The sequence below is a fragment of the Diceros bicornis genome, chromosome 4 (assembly GCF_020826845.1).
Source record: "Diceros bicornis minor isolate mBicDic1 chromosome 4, mDicBic1.mat.cur, whole genome shotgun sequence".
In the NCBI taxonomy this organism is placed as follows: domain Eukaryota; kingdom Metazoa; phylum Chordata; class Mammalia; order Perissodactyla; family Rhinocerotidae; genus Diceros; species Diceros bicornis.
In genome coordinates, this window is record NC_080743.1 from 53,807,139 (window position 1) to 53,833,098 (window position 25,960).

The 25,960-nt window shown below is 46.5% G+C and overlaps 3 non-coding genes across 3 annotated transcripts; 1 reads left to right on the top strand and 2 right to left on the bottom strand.

The window, feature by feature from the left end:
• Nucleotides 1–469: 469 nt before the first annotated feature.
• On the bottom strand, nucleotides 470–543 carry TRNAN-GUU (transfer RNA asparagine (anticodon GUU)). Its single transcript has one exon. It is a non-coding gene; the product is annotated as a tRNA-Asn (tRNA).
• A 5,016-nt stretch (nucleotides 544–5,559) lies between these two features.
• Nucleotides 5,560–5,631, top strand: TRNAE-UUC (transfer RNA glutamic acid (anticodon UUC)). The gene has a single exon. It is a non-coding gene; the product is annotated as a tRNA-Glu (tRNA).
• A 15,241-nt stretch (nucleotides 5,632–20,872) lies between these two features.
• On the bottom strand, nucleotides 20,873–20,944 carry TRNAE-UUC (transfer RNA glutamic acid (anticodon UUC)). The gene has a single exon. It is a non-coding gene; the product is annotated as a tRNA-Glu (tRNA).
• Between the last annotated feature and the right edge of the window lie 5,016 nt (nucleotides 20,945–25,960).

The following is a 25,960-nucleotide window of genomic DNA, read 5'->3' on the forward strand; positions in this document are numbered from 1 at the left end:
CTAAATTTTATTTAAACCAAAGAAGCCTGACTTATGGCCTGTCAAACATTCATTGTACATCTGCTTTAATCATTATCCCAAAGCAAAGAATGTACTCTTTGAAGGTGAGAAATTGATGCCTCCCTTCTTATGAGCCAGTAGTTTTTGAAGGTAAGTGCCCCTTCCCATGAGGCCAGGGACATGTTGACCCGCTGTTTGCCTGCTAATATGTAACAAAATATCTCCTCGAATCCTTGAAAGAATGTACCCTGACATGCTTGATGTATGTCTCTTTGTTTGGAAATGGGGTATAACGGTACCGAAAACCACTCAGAGCCCTTTCTTCCCTTGCAAAGGATGCACTCCCCGGCTGTAGTCCTCAGCCTGGCTCGAGTAAAACTCTCTGCTATAGAATAATTATTGATTATTTTCGTCAACAGTAGAAACAACCGCAAACACTTTTTATATTATACCGTAAAGAGCCAAGAGGCGTCCCCAGGTGGGGTTGAACCACCAACCTTCCGGTTAACAGCCGAACGCGCTGGCTGACTGCGCCACAGAGACAGGCCAAACGCCCATCTTCATCCCGCGAGAGAACCAGCACTCGTTCAACGCTAGGCAGAGCCACCTGCCTTCTGCCAGACAGCCGCCCAGGCACCAAGTCCTCGGAAAACCGGAGAGGTGGAGTCGACGCAGCGTGTTTGTTCAGTTTGGAACCCGTGCGTTGGACGATTCCGAAGGCAAAGGGCAGCCTAACGGCCTCGCCCGGACTTGCTCCACAATCTCCTCAGATGCCAGCTACCCCGGAGACGCCTGGGGCCGCGATCCCCGGGGCCTGAGCTGAGTGGGGCCCAAGGGAAGCTGAACACCCGGTGGGCTCCGGTGACGCCTCTTCCCGTTTGCTCCGCCTTCACCCGACCCTTTGCGCCACTGGCGCTCGCCTCACTCCACTCGGCTCGGCTGCGGTCGGTGGGGGGAGGCAGCTGGAGAGTAGGGGTGGGGGTGGTCGAAAGGAGCAAACCCGAAGTCGGGCGGGGACAGGGAGGCGTGGACGGAGGACAACCAGACTTCCCAGGAGGCCTATGCAGAGGCACGGGCCAGATTTGGGGAGATGGGAATTTGTTTGTTTGTTTCTTTGGTTTCTTTTCTTCTTCTTTTTTTTCCTTCTCGTGTATCAGAATCGAGAGGAAAGAAGAGAGGGAAAAACGGAGAGCGGGCACGAAAGAGAAGAATAGGAGTCCCTACATTCCTGCTACCAAAAAGCGGTGCAGTAATTGGGATGATGTTACGTCAAAATTCACAGGGCAAGAACACAGATTGTCACTGGGACTGTGGCGCGCCGTGATCCTGTAGTAGTTAGTACCCTGCGTTGTGGCCTCAGCAACTTCCTTTCGAATCCCAGTGGCGGCACTCTTGTCTGTCATACCTGGCATTTTGCTTGTACTTTGTGTCGAATTCCGCACGAGGCTGCACCCCTTACCTGGGGGCCACAGAGCAGCTCTTTCCACCAGCCACCAGGCGCGAGGAGGTCAGGAGAAGAGAAGGAAACGCTACAGTACGCTAACCTGGGGATAGGGACGTTCTCCGTTCCCGTGTCTGAGTAGAAGTAAACTGAAGTAAATGGTTTATCTTCAGTGGTACTCCAAAATAGGAGGGTTCTGGATGCCCTAACTGCTCAGCAGGAGGCTCGCGTGGTACAAGTGATGAAAAATGTTGTTTCCGTGTTACTCAAAATCTAAAGGATCTTAAAGACCAGATAAAATTTTCATCAGAGAAGTGACACCTCGTCTGCAGACCTGCTTTGCTGGTTAAACCTTGGCTCCTGGGAATCTGCGCCCTGGGGACTTTTTCAACCCTTAGCTACTGTTCTCCTTAGAGCCATCATATTGATCTCTCTGGTGCGCTGTATACTCTCAAGGATTTTAAATACCTGTCGGTATCCATCAGGATCAGACAACTGGAAGAACTCAACAATAACCACATAAATGATGATGACGGTGACTACACGACCCCCGGCCCTGACGACTCAACTAGCAGAAACGGCGAAGTGTGATTCTTCCGCCTGACTACATCAGTGGTGGCAACTGAGAGTAAGGCGATACTGGATGGTCATGCTCTAGGGGTGAGAGCATGACCAAAAGGGGAGAATTTTTAAAATCAAACACAAATGGAGATCAGACTTGAAAATTCCCTGAGCAGACAAACCAGTTTAGTCACACAAGCAAAAGCTAATTTATCTTATTTTGCAAAACAAGTGGAACTTAACCAGGGCCACTTCCTGTTAATGCCTCTAAAAATCATAAATGAGAGGTAAACTGTTCCCCAAAATTGATATGAGGTAACCACTTGTAAGTGAACATAAGTGAGGCCATCTTGTTACACTAAATGACCCCAGCCCCTCCTCTGTGTGACTACTCACTGCTCTGCGCATACTCTAAAATAATTCACATGCTCTCCTGATTTATGGCCTCCACTTAGCCAGTACCCCGCTGTAGCTTGATAAATTAAAACTTTGTTCTATGATTTTATCTCCAGGAACAGGCTGACCACAGGCGGGAAACACACCTACAAGGTATCCATCACAGCTGAGAGAAGAATGGAAAAATGTGATGCCTGGAGCCCATCATGCGTGGAGACCAACATCCCTGGACCCCCTCCTCACTGCCCATTTTCCCGATATAACTACCTCAAGATTCTGTAATTTTCGAAGATGGTTTATTTTTTTGTCATTAGTCTGCCATCTTCCCGATTATGCTGGCTAATTGAATCAAAACTTCCTTTCTCGATCCCGAACTCATTGTGATTAATTGGCTCACATGATGGCGAGCAGAGCAAGCCCATTGCTCGGTATCACACTTTCAACCAATTCCCTATCACTAGCAAAACTCCAATGTTATAACCAATCACTGTCAAGAATAAACAGCCACTGCCTCCTCACTATATGAGCTGCTTTATAATGATATACCTTATTCCATATTCGATTTGAGGGCTCCCATTTCCTGAGCTGTCTTTTCGTGCACGATAAACTTTTGCTTGTGACTATTTCAGTGATCCAGTGGTTTTACTTCTGCTAGTTCTGAACTTTTGGCAGTGCCTCAACGTTTTCATCTGCCAGATTGGGCCAACCAGAGAACTCTGCTTCATACTGTTTTTGTCATAGAGTCCCACGGAGGGTCCCCAATTTGCTAAACTGATCTTTGGGTGCCATGTTGCAAATTGGAGGCCGAAGGAGAGCTGACTTTTTCTGCATATGGAAGAAGAGGAGGAAGAGGCAGAGATACAGAGAGGGGAAAAGAAGGCTGGAACTAGAAAACCGATTTTAGCGTCTGGCACTGGATGTCATATTTTGGAGAAAGAGAAGACACTGATGAGCGTGTCCAGGGAAGAAGAACTTCCGTGGAAACAGCAGACACTTAAGGCCATTCTATGACGTTTTCCATTTGTTTATGTATAATTCTTCTTCCCCATCTTTGTAGAAAAGGCACAGGTGAGCTTGATATGTGTGTTTTGTGTTTTTGGAATGCCCGCTTAAATAAAAATGCCTACCGTGCTTCAAATATTCATCCGGGAACCTTCTAGACTTCTCTTAGGTTCCACCAGCTGTGCATTAAGAGTAGAGTGGGCCCAACGTGGGGACTCTACCTGGGAAAGTGCCATTAAAATTAAGGGGGTGATAGAGGAATGTGACACTCTCAACAGTAGTTGCTTTCCTTACTGTAGAGGGTTTTGCACTCGCTTCACACCAGACGGATCCTTTCTTCAAATAAGAGCAATTGGGAAAATAAAAAGTACTCAGTTGCATCCACAGAAATCTTGGGCAGGGACGTTCAAGTGCTACCTAGTGGGCGGACTGGGGATTGCCTCTTCACCGGTACCCGGGCGGGCCATCGTCGTCCGCTTTGACTACTTTGGCAAGCTGGAGACGGGACTCCACTCACCGTCAGCAGTCACGGGAGACCGCGGTTCCGGAGGAGGTCGGCTTCTCGGTAACTGTAGATCCCGAGACCTCACAGGATTTATCTTCTCTTCCCTTTAGTCTCTCCTCCGCCAACGCAATAAGAGAGAATCCACCGCCTTTCTCTCCTCTCAGGATGCTTTCTGGCTCCCTCTACAGGACTGAAGTGGGCACCTGGTTTCCCCTAGGTGTCCCTCCCGGCCTGGTTGTCTCCCAGGACGTACGTAACTCCCCGCGGGCGGGAACAGGGGGAGGCCGGAAAGCTGCTTGCGGGAGTGGAGGTCGGGCACCGCGGGTGGGGCGCCACAATCAAACCGCATTCTTCTCCGTGCACCGCGCACCTGCTCCTGCGGATGCCGGGGGTGGGTGGGGGGAGCAAATAAAGTGGACTCGAAAGTTTCTCTGCAGGCTGAACCCGAAGAGGTGTGAATTTTCAGAAGGAGCGAGAGGAAGGTCACGGAGCGGAACCACCTTTATGCCTGGCTGACCCTGGTAGACAGGCTCGACAGAGGCTGATTTCGTTCGACAGAACCAAAGAAAAGGCCTAACGGCAGAAAACCCCGTGATCTCGATGAAAGTCTCAATTCCTAACGTCCAGTTGAGCCGGACGCCCGAGAGTTGAATCGACCCCTGCACCCTGATCAGGAGAGTCGTCTGCGCGAGTTCAGAGACCAGGAACAGGAGGACTGTGCACATCGCTGGTTCTCAATCCAGAGCGGTTGGGGCCCCCGGTCTACGTCCCCCGGCCCCTGCTGTGATACTAGGCCTTGTCTGGAGACATTTTTGATGGCCACGCCTGTGGGAAGGAAGGCGGGAGGGCTTTCGCCTGCCATCTAATCATCAAAGGCCGGGGATGTCACTAAACATCCTGCAGTCCACGGGCGGAGCCCTCCCCCACAAAAAAATGATCCGACCCTACCTATCAACACTGCCGAGGTTGAGAAAACCCGGTGTAGATCAATGTCCCACACCTGACAGACGAGAAAACACGAATTCCTGACTAATTGGATGTGGGGTCTGAGGGAAACTCCGGCGACGGAGAGAACGCCTAGTTTTTTGGCCTGAGCATATGGAAGGATGGAGTTGGCATCAACTAAGGTGGGAAAACTGCAGGTGCGGCAGGCTGTAGGCGGAAGATCCGGAATCCAGTTCAGAGCCGCCTTGAAAGCAGACTTGCTCGAAAGCATTATCCCTCCAGCCCTCTGTCTCCCTTCCTGCATCCATCTGAGTCCTTTCGGAGGCTGGAGATGCCGGGGTCTCGGTGCTCGGCCCATTCTCACCCTGAGCGCCTCCCCTCCCGCCGCCTCCCGCCAACTTCGTCCACTCCCCGGCCCCGGCGACCTTCTCTCCACACGTGGGCGCCTCGCAAAGGCGCGTCTCCAGGGCAGTTCTGAGGTGCCGCCGGGACGAGGCAGCTCGCTCCGGGACTGGTGGACCTTGCAGCCTCGGGGGCGCTCGGTGCGTCGCCTGCGGGCTCCGTTTTTGGAGAAAGCAGGGAGGCAATGGCCTTATGAAAGAGTTCCTGGTAAGACGGGTGACTCCCTCCCAGAGGCCCGAGGCCTCCCAGAGCGCGGAGAAAAGGTCACTCTGGTCGGAAGCAAGGAAAAGAAATGTCAACTTTCAGTTCCCTGGTGGTCTAGTGGCTAGGATTCGGCGCTTTCACCGCCGCGGCCCGGGTTCGATTCCCGGTCAGGGAAGAGTTTTGCTTTCGTCTGCTGAGGGGTCGTGCCCTGTGCTCCTCGCACCGAGTCTTCCACTCTTGCAGAGGAAGGGAGACAATGGCGGGCCGCTTCTCAGGGCACACCGCTCTCGCTTATCTGCACGTCAGCCGCCGGCAGAAGCGGCTTCACAGGGCTGCCAAGCATCCTGCTCAGGTTTGTTTGTTCTAAATTAATCTAATTCGTCACATTAACAGGTTAAAGGAAGAAAATCATAATCACTAAAACACAGAAAAGGTGTTTGAAAAACTTCACCGTCAATTTATGATTTGGAAAAAACTCCTTAGCATAATAGGAATAGAAGAGAACATAACCTGCTAAAGGGTAGCTTCTAAAACAAGAACAAACAGAAAACCTTCAGCAAACATTATAGTTGGTGATAAAATATCGACTTTCCCCCTACCCTTACCAATCAGGAACCATCAAGAATCAGACAAATAGGCCTACTGTGACCACTTCTCTTCACCACTGTGCTGGAGAGCTTAGCCAGCGAGAGAAGGCAAGAAAAAGAAAGAAAAGATATAAGAAGTGAAAATGAAAAATTAATACTATAATTATTTACATATATGAAAGAAAAATTAGTAGAATTATTAATAGAATTGAGTTTGGTATACACAAAAATAATAAATCAGAGAAAGTGAGCAAATTGAGGATTCAAAAAACAAAGGTTATTAAAAACATTATTGATGTTCAATAATTATAGTATATAATTCAATCACATATACTGCAGAGGGGAAGCGGAGAATGAAATATGATCCCTACCTTCACCATAAGAAAAATCATTTCAATGTGGATTAAGCACCTAGATGTGAAACGAAACCTCAAGTGATTTTAGTTGGTATCTATAGCAGGGTATTTCCATGGTCTGAGGGGTAAGCAAAGATTTTAAAAATAAGACAAAAAGACTAATTCTTAATGAAGAGATTGATCAGTTTGACTACATCAAGAATCTCTGTTCATCAAAACACAGAATAAAGTCACAATTTGGGCCAACGTATCTGCAGTTGGCATAATCAACTGGTACCAAGATATTTAATGAATTCTTGCAAAAGGAGAAGAAAAAGACAGACAGACCTGTAGAGAAATCACCAAGGTCTTCGGGGAAAAAACCTTATAAGGGAAAATCCAAGTGCCTAACAAACACGTGATGGTGCTCGAATTCATTACCAATAAGGGATAGTAAAAATGAAAACCCAATGAGAAACATTACAGATTGGGAAAAAAAGTAGAAGAAGAAGTGAGAGTGGAGGATGAGGTAGAAGGTGAAGCACGGGAGGAATTGTTAAAGGACTAATACTATCTTACTTCTTCATCTGTGTGTAGGTTACACAGATGTGTGCATTATAATCATTTGTTATATTGTACATATAGGTTCTGTGCATTTTACTTTGTGTATGTTACACACTTTTGAAACTCTACCCCTCTTCCCACAAAGGAATCTTATGGCAGAGAGAATCTTGCTGAGATTCTCAGACTTAGTTTTGAGAGAAAGGTGTGGAGATTACTCTTCACTACAGCCAAGGACAACCCTACAGAGACAGGCCCGTGGAGCTGAGCTTTAGGATGACATGAGCTCAAATAATACTCTCCAGGAACCAACCTGTAATTGAAAATAAAAGCTAAATTTCTTTATTTGTGTTATTTGAATGCTCTGAAAAGGCTATAGGCCAAATCATAACTATTCAAATCTCTCCTTTGTTTTCCCACTGCTGATTTCATAACCCACAGCTCCTCTTTCCTTCCTCTCCTCCAAGCTCTCCAACAAAATTCTCCTGCTGTCCTAGCCTTGTGGGTCTTCTCCCCCCACTCCACCTCCCTCCAGCTTTTTCATTGAAGAAGGAGAAAAAGGAAGAAGAGTAAAAGGAGAAGGAGGAGGAGGAGAAGAGGGAAAGGAAAAGGAAGCGGAAGAGGAGGAGGAAAAGGATGAGGAAGAGAAGGAGGAGGTCTAGGAGGAGAAGGAGGAGGAGGGGAAGGAGGAGAAGATGACCCGAATATGGAGGAAGCTTCTCACAGGCCAGGAGTGGGTAAGGAAAGGCGTCAAAGGCAGATTTTATTCTCAGTAAAGGGGAAATTGTGGGACGTGACAGTCTTTAAGAACTTTACTCCATCGTGTAAGTAATCCATCATTTTCCTTTACATGGATCAGAACTCCTACTCCTCCCCACCCCCACCATCTAAATCCTGATTCCTGTTTACAGAGAAATATTCAAAAACAGGAAACTGTGTATCACAGTTCAGAATTTATTCATTAAAATTTCAGATTTCCAAGAGCATTTAAAAATAAAGAAATGAATAAAACAACTTTGATGGTTCCAACATAGTACCGCTGTCGTTTCATACTCAAAATGTAGCAAGACAACCTCAGAAGAGGGAAACTCTTGAAATCGAATAAATGAAGTTTATCTTTAAAACAGAAAGAATAAAAACTCCCCAAATGTCACTGATCTTCGATTTGAAACTACAGTTAGGTAGGAGAATCCTCCCAAGATTTTTGGATGAAAATTAATCACCCGTAGTCTCCCTAACGCGGTCATCCCCCCACCGCCCGCCTCCTCCCTCCACCCCCAAACCCCCATCCCCCACCTCAGTACCCTCAAATCTCAATGCTTTCGAAGGAGCGTGCAAGTGGCATAAAACAAAACCAGATAAACAGTTCCCAGATTCTGTAGTTCGTTTTCCCTTCTTAAAAATACAATTTTCGGGCTCACACCTGTTGACACACATTGCCAGCTGCACGGAATCCTTCCCTGAACACCGATGGGCCCACAGGACACGCGGAGGAGCGGTGGCTGACGATGTTAATAAATTCGGTTCACGGTGTCTGGCGTACAGACCCCAGCGGCCTCTCGCCACCTCTCGTCGAGGCCTCCTCTCCGCAGCTCCCCTCCTGTCCACGCGGGTTCCTCTCCACACGCCTCCCCTTTCCTTGGGCCTCTGACGCCTCCCGCGCCACTGGGGTGTCCTGCGGACCACGTGGCTGGTCTCCTTCTGGGATCTTCATCTACTGATCTTCGCGCCATAGTGAGACGTGGCCCACAGGTCAGCCCAAGGCCCCGCACGCAAATCAACGACCTGATGGCTCCTTGGGTTCCTGGGATCTTCCAGGAGAAAGGCTGAAAGTAACAGTGGTCTTAGGTCCAAATATTCAAAATCGCAGACCCACTGGAAACACTTGCGGGTTGAAAGGTATGAACTCCAGAGCGTTGTAGTTCCTATGCCCCAAGCCAAATGCTACTCCATATACGCCCCAGGGCTCTGCCAAGTCCTCGTTTAGATCAACTCCTTACTGTGCTCTGCTCAGACTTGAACTACGGCTTTTAGTTCTTATTTTCCTACTCCTGGTGAAATGAAATGAAATGAAATGAAATGAAATGAAATGAAATGAAATGAAATGAAATGGCGGGGTGGGTAAAAGGAGACTCTGACATAGTGCATTGACCAGGAATCAAACCCAGGTCACCCACATGGGAGGCAAGAGTTCTACCACTGAACCACAAATGCTTCTGATGTTGCTATCCATGATGGATCTCTGGAAAGAATCTCTATGGAGACCAATCGCTGGAAGGCTGGGAAAAAAAAACTTCGAAAGTAGGTATACACAGTTGTCTTTGGACAGAGCTAACAGACAGAAAGACCCTGGAAGCAAAGGCTTGCAAAAGAGGCTTGCTTATGTCAGGCAACAACATAAACTGGGGACTTTCAAATTAAAATATTAAAGTATCTGTTTTGTCAGCTCACACTACACTTCTGAAAAAGGCTCTTTCCAGCTGTATAACAGACCCCTGCAGAAAAACATTGGAAATTCATCTAGATCCCTTGTTTACGACTCTAAATCGCCAACTGTCAACCTCAAACTGTTGCCTTAGAGAGTCTAAGAAGGTAATCTAACTCACTAGGTTAGCTAAGTAAAATTCTAATCAGGGAAGAAATATGAAGCAGAAGCAGAAGCAGATTGGAATTGGAAGAAGGAGAAGGCCAAAATCAAAATAGAGATAATGAGGAAACACATTTTTGGCAATGGGATCAGTTCTTTGCAACTGTTTTCTTGTACAAGAACAATGAGTCAGACTCATAATCATCATAACGGTAGTGTGTGTCTGCTTTTCAAGGTGTTCAAAGCATTTGGATGGATATGTGATATAGCATCGTTATTAAAAGATTAATTAATATTAAGTTTGCAATCAATGTTTAATTGTTTGGGAGGATCTAATCTCCTAAATTTCATTCCCTATTGTGCTGAATTTTGGCATTTGTGACTCTGAGATGCATATGAGGCCTAGGCTTTAGTGTATCAGTTATATAAGCAGCAGACTAAGTTTTTGAAAAATATTGATGGTTGAAATGTTGACATAATGGTCCTTTGATGAAATTGAAATATAGAGAAATTTCTTTCCCCAGTTATCCCTGGGGAAATTAAACTGAAGAAAGGAACCTGGAGAGCTCCCCTACGTGTTGAGACTAGGAATCCTTATGACTTTTTGAAAGACGGGGAGCTGCAGCTGTGCAATCATGCTTCTCTTGCTGAGAAGCCAAGCTAGGTGGAGGCAGAGTCGTAAACTTGGGCTCAACAAGGAAAATAACCAACTCCTTGACTCGGAAGAACTTTGGTTCTATGTGCCCTCCACCCAGCACCCAAGACACACACCAGCTCTGGTCAACATGCTTTCAATTACCACCTACATCAACCAGATCTACATTGATTCCCACATCTCTTTCTAAACTACAAACTTGCATTTCCAACTCACAACTCCTAATTCACAAGTCAGTGCCTCATATGTGTCTCAGAGTCACGAATGCTAAAACTCAACGCACCAGTGAGTTCCCTGTCAGCATCACACACCACCCTCTACCTCAACACCCTATGATCAGACCCAGGCACAGTGTCTCCCAACAGTAGTGCACTGTCCTGGGTGTTTCAATCAATCACCAAAACAACACCCAAATCTGCTCTTACCCCTGCTCAGTATACTTATCACCCTCACCACCAACCACCCTGTTGCCCAAACCACATCTTGCTACCCTCTTTGGATATACTCTCTCATCTTCCCAACGCAGAAATGTATGTCCAGTATAATCAACAGATAGTGCTTGACTTTACTGACTGCACCACTGCCTTACTGCCACTCTATGACTGGACTCTTCCAACCATCAACTCTTTCCTCCGTTAATACAGCCAGATAAAAAGCCAGGCTCCCTACAGCCAGTCTAGTCTACTCCAATGCATTTTCCGCACTGCATCGTGAGTGACCCTTCCACAGCCTAAATATGGACGCACACGTAGACTAAAACCACCTACTGTCCCCGTATTCCTTCACTAAAATGGCTTAATACCTTCATGACATGTACTCTGGCTTCCCCCTCATCATCTGAATATCTGTTGCCAATTCTCAAGTTCAGCAACAGTGAAATACTGGACATGTCAGGAACGCTCTCACTTTCAGGTACTTGCTTCTCTCTACAAGGGATGGTCTCTCACAACTTCCTCTTCCTTCTTCAAAGTCATTCTCATCCTTCTCGTCTCAGGTCAAAAGTCTTTTCCTCTGGAAAGACTTTCCTGACTGTCTGAAATGAGTGTGTGATGTGTCCACTTTTATTTTGGCATTAATTGTGCTCTAACAAAATCACATTTTACTTGACTCTGCCTTCCAAAGACATATTTTTATAAGAAAAAGATTCATATTTCCTGAGAAACCAATGTTGTGTATGGAAATAAAATATTCTCACGATGTAGCACAGTGTCTAGCATACTCTAGTCTAAGGTTGTTAAACAATGAAGGAAAGAGGCATAGAGAGAGAGAGAAGTGAATAAGGAAACTTTCTCTCTCTCAAACACACACACATTCGCAGATAGTCAAACAAGAAAATAAATTAAGCAAGATCGGCAGCAGAATGATTAGTCTACAAAGTAGAGTAATTCCAGCAGAGCAATTAGAAAAGGTAAAGAATACAGCGATCAAGAATAAAGTTTTGCTTGAGTGTAAGGTAGTAAAAGGATCTCAGGTGGATCTTCAGAGTCAAAAAAAAGTCAAGAGCCAGAAAGGAGAGGGAAAGGGTACGGCGTGGTGTGGTGAGGGGAATAAATCCTGGAGTGCAAATTATACTTATACTCTTGTGTAGGTCTCTGTAAGACACCAGAGTTTGAAAGTGGATCATTTTGACCTTGGAATTTTCTAGGGACTCAAAAGAGGCATCAGAGGAGAGAAGCTCTGGCGTCCTGGGGTGCTTGTGCGTGGGTTAGCGCTTGGCCTGAACCAGGCTAATTGTAAACAAAAGAATCAAAGAGTGCAAGTATGAATATCAGACAAAAGCAAAGGGCAAAAAAAAAAAAGAAAAGAAAAAAGCTTTATGTTGGATAGAAGAGTAACATTCTAGCATCTACCCAGAAATCTAATCGAATTGTTTTTCCCTGGCCTGGCCTCCTCGAGTGGCCAAAGAGGGTGTAGTTAAAGGGAAGAAATCTTAGAGTGAAATTTTCACTTATTCACCCTTTTGTAGGTCTCTCTCAAACGCAAGAGTTTAAAAGCAGGACCCTTTGATCTTTGGCCTTTTCCAAGGACTCAAAAGAGGCATAGGAGGAGAAAAGCTCAATTGCCACCCAGATCTTCTGGAGTAACTCAGGCGCGTCTCCAAATGTGAGCCTCCGCAACAGTCACTGGGACCTGAATGCCTGTTCAGGGAAAGAGCTGGTGTTTGTCTCAAGGTTGAGAGGAAAGGGTTTGGGAGGCACTAAGCAATGGGAAGACAAAGAGAATGCATCATCAGGGAGGAAATTTGATTTGAATTTGAATTCTAGTACTACGACTTGAATGCCAGAGTTTTATAGTGTTGCTTAATGTAAGTCTCCTATGCAAGCCTGTGCTCTGGGTGTCTTTTCTCTTCATTCTGCATGTCTACCAAAGAGGACTGTATAAAGTTCTTTTTAGAACTGTGTTTTCAGAGTCCTTCCTAAAACTCTTCCTGATGAATCCTACCCTGGTGGTAAAGGGCATGGCGTTGGTGGTTCAATGGCAGAATTCTCCCCTCCCGTGTGGGAGACCTGGGTTCGATTCTTGGCCACTGCATACCTATCTCTGCTGGGCTCTCTTTTGCACAGGCAAGACAGGTGGTTTCTGGCCCCGCGCACTGGCAGCGGTGGTTAAGGGAGGAAAATGGCAACTATACCCATTGAGTTAATTCCGGGGCAGAAGACATTAAGGAATTGGTCTAAACAGGGGTTATGCAGTGCCCCCAGGCCCCGAAATGATCACCCGTGCTTCAGTGCTTGACCTGCAGTGCAGCCACCACCAGGCCAGAGCATGTCTTTGAAGCCACAAGGGGATCAACACTGGTTCATTCATTGTAATGAATGTATCACATAAATGCAAGATGTTAATAATAGGGGTAACCCTGTGCAGGAAAGGAGTGAATATGAGAACTCTCTTTGCTAACTGCTCAATTTTTTGTAATCCTGAAATGGTTCTAAGAATAAAGTGTATTATTCAATAGAAAAACAAAGGTCTCCTGACCAGGAGATTTGACTGGTGGAGTGTAAAACAAAAAGGCATGATAAAAATGATTTTCTTGTTGGTGTGACTGTCCACTTGGGGCTCATCCTTGTCCTTAATTTTACCAAGACCAGCAAACTAGGGCCTACAGGAAGGTCAGAGGCTCCACTACCCAGCACCTCTCATCTCCACAGGAATTCCTCCCCATAAGCGTCCTCCTTCCCTGGGCCCCTAATGCCTCTCCCAGCTCAACTTCTGTCCTTCAGTGACCTTTTTTCTTGAACCCCACTCCATTGTGCCATCTAGCCAAAGGATAGGTCAGGAGAAATGATAATAATAACAATGGTTTTGGTTTCAAGTATTCCAAACCTCAGAGAGCCACCAGATCCCCTTGTAGCTGGCCTGGTGGTGGCTGCACTGCAGGTCAAGCACTGAAGCACGGGTGATCATTTCGGGGCCTGGGGGCACTGCATAACCCCTGTTTAGACCAATTCCTTAATGTCTTCTGCCCCGGAATTAACTCAATGGGTATAGTTGCCATTTTCCTCCCTTAACCACCGCTGCCAGTGCGCGGGGCCAGAAACCACCTGTCTTGCCTGTGCAAAAGAGAGCCCAGCAGAGATAGGTATGCAGTGGCCAAGAATCGAACCCAGGTCTCCCACACGGGAGGGGAGAATTCTGCCATTGAACCACCAACGCCATGCCCTTTACCACCAGGGTAGGATTCATCAGGAAGAGTTTTAGGAAGGACTCTGAAAACACAGTTCTAAAAAGAACTTTATACAGTCCTCTTTGGTAGACATGCAGAATGAAGAGAAAAGACACCCAGAGCACAGGCTTGCATAGGAGACTTACATTAAGCAACACTATAAAACTCTGGCATTCAAGTCGTAGTACTAGAATTCAAATTCAAATCAAATTTCCTCCCTGATGATGCATTCTCTTTGTCTTCCCATTGCTTAGTGCCTCCCAAACCCTTTCCTCTCAACCTTGAGACAAACACCAGCTCTTTCCCTGAACAGGCATTCAGGTCCCAGTGACTGTTGCGGAGGCTCACATTTGGAGACGCGCCTGAGTTACTCCAGAAGATCTGGGTGGCAATTGAGCTTTTCTCCTCCTATGCCTCTTTTGAGTCCTTGGAAAAGGCCAAAGATCAAAGGGTCCTGCTTTTAAACTCTTGCGTTTGAGAGAGACCTACAAAAGGGTGAATAAGTGAAAATTTCACTCTAAGATTTCTTCCCTTTAACTACACCCTCTTTGGCCACTCGAGGAGGCCAGGCCAGGGAAAAACAATTCGATTAGATTTCTGGGTAGATGCTAGAATGTTACTCTTCTATCCAACATAAAGCTTTTTTCTTTTCTTTTTTTTTTTTGCCCTTTGCTTTTGTCTGATATTCATACTTGCACTCTTTGATTCTTTTGTTTACAATTAGCCTGGTTCAGGCCAAGCGCTAACCCACGCACAAGCACCCCAGGACGCCAGAGCTTCTCTCCTCTGATGCCTCTTTTGAGTCCCTAGAAAATTCCAAGGTCAAAATGATCCACTTTCAAACTCTGGTGTCTTACAGAGACCTACACAAGAGTATAAGTATAATTTGCACTCCAGGATTTATTCCCCTCACCACACCACGCCGTACCCTTTCCCTCTCCTTTCTGGCTCTTGACTTTTTTTTGACTCTGAAGATCCACCTGAGATCCTTTTACTACCTTACACTCAAGCAAAACTTTATTCTTGATCGCTGTATTCTTTACCTTTTCTAATTGCTCTGCTGGAATTACTCTACTTTGTAGACTAATCATTCTGCTGCCGATCTTGCTTAATTTATTTTCTTGTTTGACTATCTGCGAATGTGTGTGTGTTTGAGAGAGAGAAAGTTTCCTTATTCACTTCTCTCTCTCTCTATGCCTCTTTCCTTCATTGTTTAACAACCTTAGACTAGAGTATGCTAGACACTGTGCTACATCGTGAGAATATTTTATTTCCATACACAACATTGGTTTCTCAGGAAATATGAATCTTTTTCTTATAAAAATATGTCTTTGGAAGGCAGAGTCAAGTAAAATGTGATTTTGTTAGAGCACAATTAATGCCAAAATAAAAGTGGACACATCACACACTCATTTCAGACAGTCAGGAAAGTCTTTCCAGAGGAAAAGACTTTTGACCTGAGACGAGAAGGATGAGAATGACTTTGAAGAAGGAAGAGGAAGTTGTGAGAGACCATCCCTTGTAGAGAGAAGCAAGTACCTGAAAGTGAGAGCGTTCCTGACATGTCCAGTATTTCACTGTTGCTGAACTTGAGAATTGGCAACAGATATTCAGATGATGAGGGGGAAGCCAGAGTACATGTCATGAAGGTATTAAGCCATTTTAGTGAAGGAATACGGGGACAGTAGGTGGTTTTAGTCTACGTGTGCGTCCATATTTAGGCTGTGGAAGGGTCACTCACGATGCAGTGCGGAAAATGCATTGGAGTAGACTAGACTGGCTGTAGGGAGCCTGGCTTTTTATCTGGCTGTATTAACGGAGGAAAGAGTTGATGGTTGGAAGAGTCCAGTCATAGAGTGGCAGTAAGGCAGTGGTGCAGTCAGTAAAGTCAAGCACTATCTGTTGATTATACTGGACATACATTTCTGCGTTGGGAAGATGAGAGAGTATATCCAAAGAGGGTAGCAAGATGTGGTTTGGGCAACAGGGTGGTTGGTGGTGAGGGTGATAAGTATACTGAGCAGGGGTAAGAGCAGATTTGGGTGTTGTTTTGGTGATTGATTGAAACACCCAGGACAGTGCACTACTGTTGGGAGACACTGTGCCTGGGTCTGATCATAGGGTGTTGAGGTAGAGGGTGGTGTGTGATGCTGACAGGGAACTCACTGGTGCGTTGAGTTTTAGCATTCGTGACTCTGAGACACATATGAGGCACTGACTTGTGAATTAGGAGTTGTGAGTTGGAAATGCAGGTTTGTAGTTTAGAAAGAGATGTGGGAATCAATGTAGATCTGGTTGATGTAGGTGGTAATTGAAAGCATGTTGACCAGAGCTGGTGCGTGTCTTGGGTGCTGGGTGGAGGGCACATAGAACCAAAGTTCTTCCGAGTCAAGGAGTTGGTTATTTTCCTTGTTGAGCCCAAGTTTACGACTCTGCCTCCACCTAGCTTGGCTTCTCAGCAAGAGAAGCATGATTGCACAGCTGCAGCTCTCCGTCTTTCAAAAAGTCATAAGGATTCCTAGTCTCAACACGTAGGGGAGCTCTCCAGGTTCCTTTCTTCAGTTTAATTTCCCCAGGGATAACTGGGGAAAGAAATTTCTCTATATTTCAATTTCATCAAAGGACCATTATGTCAACATTTCAACCATCAATATTTTTCAAAAACTTAGTCTGCTGCTTATATAACTGATACACTAAAGCCTAGGCCTCATATGCATCTCAGAGTCACAAATGCCAAAATTCAGCACAATAGGGAATGAAATTTAGGAGATTAGATCCTCCCAAACAATTAAACATTGATTGCAAACTTAATATTAATTAATCTTTTAATAACGATGCTATATCACATATCCATCCAAATGCTTTGAACACCTTGAAAAGCAGACACACACTACCGTTATGATGATTATGAGTCTGACTCATTGTTCTTGTACAAGAAAACAGTTGCAAAGAACTGATCCCATTGCCAAAAATGTGTTTCCTCATTATCTCTATTTTGATTTTGGCCTTCTCCTTCTTCCAATTCCAATCTGCTTCTGCTTCTGCTTCATATTTCTTCCCTGATTAGAATTTTACTTAGCTAACCTAGTGAGTTAGATTACCTTCTTAGACTCTCTAAGGCAACAGTTTGAGGTTGACAGTTGGCGATTTAGAGTCGTAAACAAGGGATCTAGATGAATTTCCAATGTTTTTCTGCAGGGGTCTGTTATACAGCTGGAAAGAGCCTTTTTCAGAAGTGTAGTGTGAGCTGACAAAACAGATACTTTAATATTTTAATTTGAAAGTCCCCAGTTTATGTTGTTGCCTGACATAAGCAAGCCTCTTTTGCAAGCCTTTGCTTCCAGGGTCTTTCTGTCTGTTAGCTCTGTCCAAAGACAACTGTGTATACCTACTTTCGAAGTTTTTTTTTTCCCAGCCTTCCAGCGATTGGTCTCCATAGAGATTCTTTCCAGAGATCCATCATGGATAGCAACATCAGAAGCATTTGTGGTTCAGTGGTAGAACTCTTGCCTCCCATGTGGGTGACCTGGGTTTGATTCCTGGTCAATGCACTATGTCAGAGTCTCCTTTTACCCACCCCGCCATTTCATTTCATTTCATTTCATTTCATTTCATTTCATTTCATTTCATTTCATTTCATTTCACCAGGAGTAGGAAAATAAGAACTAAAAGCCGTAGTTCAAGTCTGAGCAGAGCACAGTAAGGAGTTGATCTAAACGAGGACTTGGCAGAGCCCTGGGGCGTATATGGAGTAGCATTTGGCTTGGGGCATAGGAACTACAACGCTCTGGAGTTCATACCTTTCAACCCGCAAGTGTTTCCAGTGGGTCTGCGATTTTGAATATTTGGACCTAAGACCACTGTTACTTTCAGCCTTTCTCCTGGAAGATCCCAGGAACCCAAGGAGCCATCAGGTCGTTGATTTGCGTGCGGGGCCTTGGGCTGACCTGTGGGCCACGTCTCACTATGGCGCGAAGATCAGTAGATGAAGATCCCAGAAGGAGACCAGCCACGTGGTCCGCAGGACACCCCAGTGGCGCGGGAGGCGTCAGAGGCCCAAGGAAAGGGGAGGCGTGTGGAGAGGAACCCGCGTGGACAGGAGGGGAGCTGCGGAGAGGAGGCCTCGACGAGAGGTGGCGAGAGGCCGCTGGGGTCTGTACGCCAGACACCGTGAACCGAATTTATTAACATCGTCAGCCACCGCTCCTCCGCGTGTCCTGTGGGCCCATCGGTGTTCAGGGAAGGATTCCGTGCAGCTGGCAATGTGTGTCAACAGGTGTGAGCCCGAAAATTGTATTTTTAAGAAGGGAAAACGAACTACAGAATCTGGGAACTGTTTATCTGGTTTTGTTTTATGCCACTTGCACGCTCCTTCGAAAGCATTGAGATTTGAGGGTACTGAGGTGGGGGATGGGGGTTTGGGGGTGGAGGGAGGAGGCGGGCGGTGGGGGGATGACCGCGTTAGGGAGACTACGGGTGATTAATTTTCATCCAAAAATCTTGGGAGGATTCTCCTACCTAACTGTAGTTTCAAATCGAAGATCAGTGACATTTGGGGAGTTTTTATTCTTTCTGTTTTAAAGATAAACTTCATTTATTCGATTTCAAGAGTTTCCCTCTTCTGAGGTTGTCTTGCTACATTTTGAGTATGAAACGACAGCGGTACTATGTTGGAACCATCAAAGTTGTTTTATTCATTTCTTTATTTTTAAATGCTCTTGGAAATCTGAAATTTTAATGAATAAATTCTGAACTGTGATACACAGTTTCCTGTTTTTGAATATTTCTCTGTAAACAGGAATCAGGATTTAGATGGTGGGGGTGGGGAGGAGTAGGAGTTCTGATCCATGTAAAGGAAAATGATGGATTACTTACACGATGGAGTAAAGTTCTTAAAGACTGTCACGTCCCACAATTTCCCCTTTACTGAGAATAAAATCTGCCTTTGACGCCTTTCCTTACCCACTCCTGGCCTGTGAGAAGCTTCCTCCATATTCGGGTCATCTTCTCCTCCTTCCCCTCCTCCTCCTTCTCCTCCTAGACCTCCTCCTTCTCTTCCTCATCCTTTTCCTCCTCCTCTTCCGCTTCCTTTTCCTTTCCCTCTTCTCCTCCTCCTCCTTCTCCTTTTACTCTTCTTCCTTTTTCTCCTTCTTCAATGAAAAAGCTGGAGGGAGGTGGAGTGGGGGGAGAAGACCCACAAGGCTAGGACAGCAGGAGAATTTTGTTGGAGAGCTTGGAGGAGAGGAAGGAAAGAGGAGCTGTGGGTTATGAAATCAGCAGTGGGAAAACAAAGGAGAGATTTGAATAGTTATGATTTGGCCTATAGCCTTTTCAGAGCATTCAAATAACACAAATAAAGAAATTTAGCTTTTATTTTCAATTACAGGTTGGTTCCTGGAGAGTATTATTTGAGCTCATGTCATCCTAAAGCTCAGCTCCACGGGCCTGTCTCTGTAGGGTTGTCCTTGGCTGTAGTGAAGAGTAATCTCCACACCTTTCTCTCAAAACTAAGTCTGAGAATCTCAGCAAGATTCTCTCTGCCATAAGATTCCTTTGTGGGAAGAGGGGTAGAGTTTCAAAAGTGTGTAACATACACAAAGTAAAATGCACAGAACCTATATGTACAATATAACAAATGATTATAATGCACACATCTGTGTAACCTACACACAGATGAAGAAGTAAGATAGTATTAGTCCTTTAACAATTCCTCCCGTGCTTCACCTTCTACCTCATCCTCCACTCTCACTTCTTCTTCTACTTTTTTTCCCAATCTGTAATGTTTCTCATTGGGTTTTCATTTTTACTATCCCTTATTGGTAATGAATTCGAGCACCATCACGTGTTTGTTAGGCACTTGGATTTTCCCTTATAAGGTTTTTTCCCCGAAGACCTTGGTGATTTCTCTACAGGTCTGTCTGTCTTTTTCTTCTCCTTTTGCAAGAATTCATTAAATATCTTGGTACCAGTTGATTATGCCAACTGCAGATACGTTGGCCCAAATTGTGACTTTATTCTGTGTTTTGATGAACAGAGATTCTTGATGTAGTCAAACTGATCAATCTCTTCATTAAGAATTAGTCTTTTTGTCTTATTTTTAAAATCTTTGCTTACCCCTCAGACCATGGAAATACCCTGCTATAGATACCAACTAAAATCACTTGAGGTTTCGTTTCACATCTAGGTGCTTAATCCACATTGAAATGATTTTTCTTATGGTGAAGGTAGGGATCATATTTCATTCTCCGCTTCCCCTCTGCAGTATATGTGATTGAATTATATACTATAATTATTGAACATCAATAATGTTTTTAATAACCTTTGTTTTTTGAATCCTCAATTTGCTCACTTTCTCTGATTTATTATTTTTGTGTATACCAAACTCAATTCTATTAATAATTCTACTAATTTTTCTTTCATATATGTAAATAATTATAGTATTAATTTTTCATTTTCACTTCTTATATCTTTTCTTTCTTTTTCTTGCCTTCTCTCGCTGGCTAAGCTCTCCAGCACAGTGGTGAAGAGAAGTGGTCACAGTAGGCCTATTTGTCTGATTCTTGATGGTTCCTGATTGGTAAGGGTAGGGGGAAAGTCGATATTTTATCACCAACTATAATGTTTGCTGAAGGTTTTCTGTTTGTTCTTGTTTTAGAAGCTACCCTTTAGCAGGTTATGTTCTCTTCTATTCCTATTATGCTAAGGAATAGATAATTCCAATTGGATTCCAATTCCAAATCATAAATTGACGGTGAAGTTTTTCAAACACCTTTTCTGTGTTTTAGTGATTATGATTTTCTTCCTTTAACCTGTTAATGTGACGAATTAGATTAATTTAGAACAAACAAACCTGAGCAGGATGCTTGGCAGCCCTGTGAAGCCGCTTCTGCCGGCGGCTGACGTGCAGATAAGCGAGAGCGGTGTGCCCTGAGAAGCGGCCCGCCATTGTCTCCCTTCCTCTGCAAGAGTGGAAGACTCGGTGCGAGGAGCACAGGGCACGACCCCTCAGCAGACGAAAGCAAAACTCTTCCCTGACCGGGAATCGAACCCGGGCCGCGGCGGTGAAAGCGCCGAATCCTAGCCACTAGACCACCAGGGAACTGAAAGTTGACATTTCTTTTCCTTGCTTCCGACCAGAGTGACCTTTTCTCCGCGCTCTGGGAGGCCTCGGGCCTCTGGGAGGGAGTCACCCGTCTTACCAGGAACTCTTTCATAAGGCCATTGCCTCCCTGCTTTCTCCAAAAACGGAGCCCGCAGGCGACGCACCGAGCGCCCCCGAGGCTGCAAGGTCCACCAGTCCCGGAGCGAGCTGCCTCGTCCCGGCGGCACCTCAGAACTGCCCTGGAGACGCGCCTTTGCGAGGCGCCCACGTGTGGAGAGAAGGTCGCCGGGGCCGGGGAGTGGACGAAGTTGGCGGGAGGCGGCGGGAGGGGAGGCGCTCAGGGTGAGAATGGGCCGAGCACCGAGACCCCGGCATCTCCAGCCTCCGAAAGGACTCAGATGGATGCAGGAAGGGAGACAGAGGGCTGGAGGGATAATGCTTTCGAGCAAGTCTGCTTTCAAGGCGGCTCTGAACTGGATTCCGGATCTTCCGCCTACAGCCTGCCGCACCTGCAGTTTTCCCACCTTAGTTGATGCCAACTCCATCCTTCCATATGCTCAGGCCAAAAAACTAGGCGTTCTCTCCGTCGCCGGAGTTTCCCTCAGACCCCACATCCAATTAGTCAGGAATTCGTGTTTTCTCGTCTGTCAGGTGTGGGACATTGATCTACACCGGGTTTTCTCAACCTCGGCAGTGTTGATAGGTAGGGTCGGATCATTTTTTTGTGGGGGAGGGCTCCGCCCGTGGACTGCAGGATGTTTAGTGACATCCCCGGCCTTTGATGATTAGATGGCAGGCGAAAGCCCTCCCGCCTTCCTTCCCACAGGCGTGGCCATCAAAAATGTCTCCAGACAAGGCCTAGTATCACAGCAGGGGCCGGGGGACGTAGACCGGGGGCCCCAACCGCTCTGGATTGAGAACCAGCGATGTGCACAGTCCTCCTGTTCCTGGTCTCTGAACTCGCGCAGACGACTCTCCTGATCAGGGTGCAGGGGTCGATTCAACTCTCGGGCGTCCGGCTCAACTGGACGTTAGGAATTGAGACTTTCATCGAGATCACGGGGTTTTCTGCCGTTAGGCCTTTTCTTTGGTTCTGTCGAACGAAATCAGCCTCTGTCGAGCCTGTCTACCAGGGTCAGCCAGGCATAAAGGTGGTTCCGCTCCGTGACCTTCCTCTCGCTCCTTCTGAAAATTCACACCTCTTCGGGTTCAGCCTGCAGAGAAACTTTCGAGTCCACTTTATTTGCTCCCCCCACCCACCCCCGGCATCCGCAGGAGCAGGTGCGCGGTGCACGGAGAAGAATGCGGTTTGATTGTGGCGCCCCACCCGCGGTGCCCGACCTCCACTCCCGCAAGCAGCTTTCCGGCCTCCCCCTGTTCCCGCCCGCGGGGAGTTACGTACGTCCTGGGAGACAACCAGGCCGGGAGGGACACCTAGGGGAAACCAGGTGCCCACTTCAGTCCTGTAGAGGGAGCCAGAAAGCATCCTGAGAGGAGAGAAAGGCGGTGGATTCTCTCTTATTGCGTTGGCGGAGGAGAGACTAAAGGGAAGAGAAGATAAATCCTGTGAGGTCTCGGGATCTACAGTTACCGAGAAGCCGACCTCCTCCGGAACCGCGGTCTCCCGTGACTGCTGACGGTGAGTGGAGTCCCGTCTCCAGCTTGCCAAAGTAGTCAAAGCGGACGACGATGGCCCGCCCGGGTACCGGTGAAGAGGCAATCCCCAGTCCGCCCACTAGGTAGCACTTGAACGTCCCTGCCCAAGATTTCTGTGGATGCAACTGAGTACTTTTTATTTTCCCAATTGCTCTTATTTGAAGAAAGGATCCGTCTGGTGTGAAGCGAGTGCAAAACCCTCTACAGTAAGGAAAGCAACTACTGTTGAGAGTGTCACATTCCTCTATCACCCCCTTAATTTTAATGGCACTTTCCCAGGTAGAGTCCCCACGTTGGGCCCACTCTACTCTTAATGCACAGCTGGTGGAACCTAAGAGAAGTCTAGAAGGTTCCCGGATGAATATTTGAAGCACGGTAGGCATTTTTATTTAAGCGGGCATTCCAAAAACACAAAACACACATATCAAGCTCACCTGTGCCTTTTCTACAAAGATGGGGAAGAAGAATTATACATAAACAAATGGAAAACGTCATAGAATGGCCTTAAGTGTCTGCTGTTTCCACGGAAGTTCTTCTTCCCTGGACACGCTCATCAGTGTCTTCTCTTTCTCCAAAATATGACATCCAGTGCCAGACGCTAAAATCGGTTTTCTAGTTCCAGCCTTCTTTTCCCCTCTCTGTATCTCTGCCTCTTCCTCCTCTTCTTCCATATGCAGAAAAAGTCAGCTCTCCTTCGGCCTCCAATTTGCAACATGGCACCCAAAGATCAGTTTAGCAAATTGGGGACCCTCCGTGGGACTCTATGACAAAAACAGTATGAAGCAGAGTTCTCTGGTTGGCCCAATCTGGCAGATGAAAACGTTGAGACACTGCCAAAAGTTCAGAACTAGCAGAAGTAAAACCACTGGATCACTGAAATAGTCACAAGCAAAAGTTTATCGTGCACGAAAAGACAGCTCAGGAAATGGGAGCCCTCAAATCGAATATGGAATAAGGTATATCATTATAAAGCAGCTCATATAGTGAGGAGGCAGTGGCTGTTTATTCTTGACAGTGATTGGTTATAACATTGGAGTTTTGCTAGTGATAGGGAATTGGTTGAAAGTGTGATACCGAGCAATGGGCTTGCTCTGCTCGCCATCATGTGAGCCAATTAATCACAATGAGTTCGGGATCGAGAAAGGAAGTTTTGATTCAATTAGCCAGCATAATCGGGAAGATGGCAGACTAATGACAAAAAAATAAACCATCTTCGAAAATTACAGAATCTTGAGGTAGTTATATCGGGAAAATGGGCAGTGAGGAGGGGGTCCAGGGATGTTGGTCTCCACGCATGATGGGCTCCAGGCATCACATTTTTCCATTCTTCTCTCAGCTGTGATGGATACCTTGTAGGTGTGTTTCCCGCCTGTGGTCAGCCTGTTCCTGGAGATAAAATCATAGAACAAAGTTTTAATTTATCAAGCTACAGCGGGGTACTGGCTAAGTGGAGGCCATAAATCAGGAGAGCATGTGAATTATTTTAGAGTATGCGCAGAGCAGTGAGTAGTCACACAGAGGAGGGGCTGGGGTCATTTAGTGTAACAAGATGGCCTCACTTATGTTCACTTACAAGTGGTTACCTCATATCAATTTTGGGGAACAGTTTACCTCTCATTTATGATTTTTAGAGGCATTAACAGGAAGTGGCCCTGGTTAAGTTCCACTTGTTTTGCAAAATAAGATAAATTAGCTTTTGCTTGTGTGACTAAACTGGTTTGTCTGCTCAGGGAATTTTCAAGTCTGATCTCCATTTGTGTTTGATTTTAAAAATTCTCCCCTTTTGGTCATGCTCTCACCCCTAGAGCATGACCATCCAGTATCGCCTTACTCTCAGTTGCCACCACTGATGTAGTCAGGCGGAAGAATCACACTTCGCCGTTTCTGCTAGTTGAGTCGTCAGGGCCGGGGGTCGTGTAGTCACCGTCATCATCATTTATGTGGTTATTGTTGAGTTCTTCCAGTTGTCTGATCCTGATGGATACCGACAGGTATTTAAAATCCTTGAGAGTATACAGCGCACCAGAGAGATCAATATGATGGCTCTAAGGAGAACAGTAGCTAAGGGTTGAAAAAGTCCCCAGGGCGCAGATTCCCAGGAGCCAAGGTTTAACCAGCAAAGCAGGTCTGCAGACGAGGTGTCACTTCTCTGATGAAAATTTTATCTGGTCTTTAAGATCCTTTAGATTTTGAGTAACACGGAAACAACATTTTTCATCACTTGTACCACGCGAGCCTCCTGCTGAGCAGTTAGGGCATCCAGAACCCTCCTATTTTGGAGTACCACTGAAGATAAACCATTTACTTCAGTTTACTTCTACTCAGACACGGGAACGGAGAACGTCCCTATCCCCAGGTTAGCGTACTGTAGCGTTTCCTTCTCTTCTCCTGACCTCCTCGCGCCTGGTGGCTGGTGGAAAGAGCTGCTCTGTGGCCCCCAGGTAAGGGGTGCAGCCTCGTGCGGAATTCGACACAAAGTACAAGCAAAATGCCAGGTATGACAGACAAGAGTGCCGCCACTGGGATTCGAAAGGAAGTTGCTGAGGCCACAACGCAGGGTACTAACTACTACAGGATCACGGCGCGCCACAGTCCCAGTGACAATCTGTGTTCTTGCCCTGTGAATTTTGACGTAACATCATCCCAATTACTGCACCGCTTTTTGGTAGCAGGAATGTAGGGACTCCTATTCTTCTCTTTCGTGCCCGCTCTCCGTTTTTCCCTCTCTTCTTTCCTCTCGATTCTGATACACGAGAAGGAAAAAAAAGAAGAAGAAAAGAAACCAAAGAAACAAACAAACAAATTCCCATCTCCCCAAATCTGGCCCGTGCCTCTGCATAGGCCTCCTGGGAAGTCTGGTTGTCCTCCGTCCACGCCTCCCTGTCCCCGCCCGACTTCGGGTTTGCTCCTTTCGACCACCCCCACCCCTACTCTCCAGCTGCCTCCCCCCACCGACCGCAGCCGAGCCGAGTGGAGTGAGGCGAGCGCCAGTGGCGCAAAGGGTCGGGTGAAGGCGGAGCAAACGGGAAGAGGCGTCACCGGAGCCCACCGGGTGTTCAGCTTCCCTTGGGCCCCACTCAGCTCAGGCCCCGGGGATCGCGGCCCCAGGCGTCTCCGGGGTAGCTGGCATCTGAGGAGATTGTGGAGCAAGTCCGGGCGAGGCCGTTAGGCTGCCCTTTGCCTTCGGAATCGTCCAACGCACGGGTTCCAAACTGAACAAACACGCTGCGTCGACTCCACCTCTCCGGTTTTCCGAGGACTTGGTGCCTGGGCGGCTGTCTGGCAGAAGGCAGGTGGCTCTGCCTAGCGTTGAACGAGTGCTGGTTCTCTCGCGGGATGAAGATGGGCGTTTGGCCT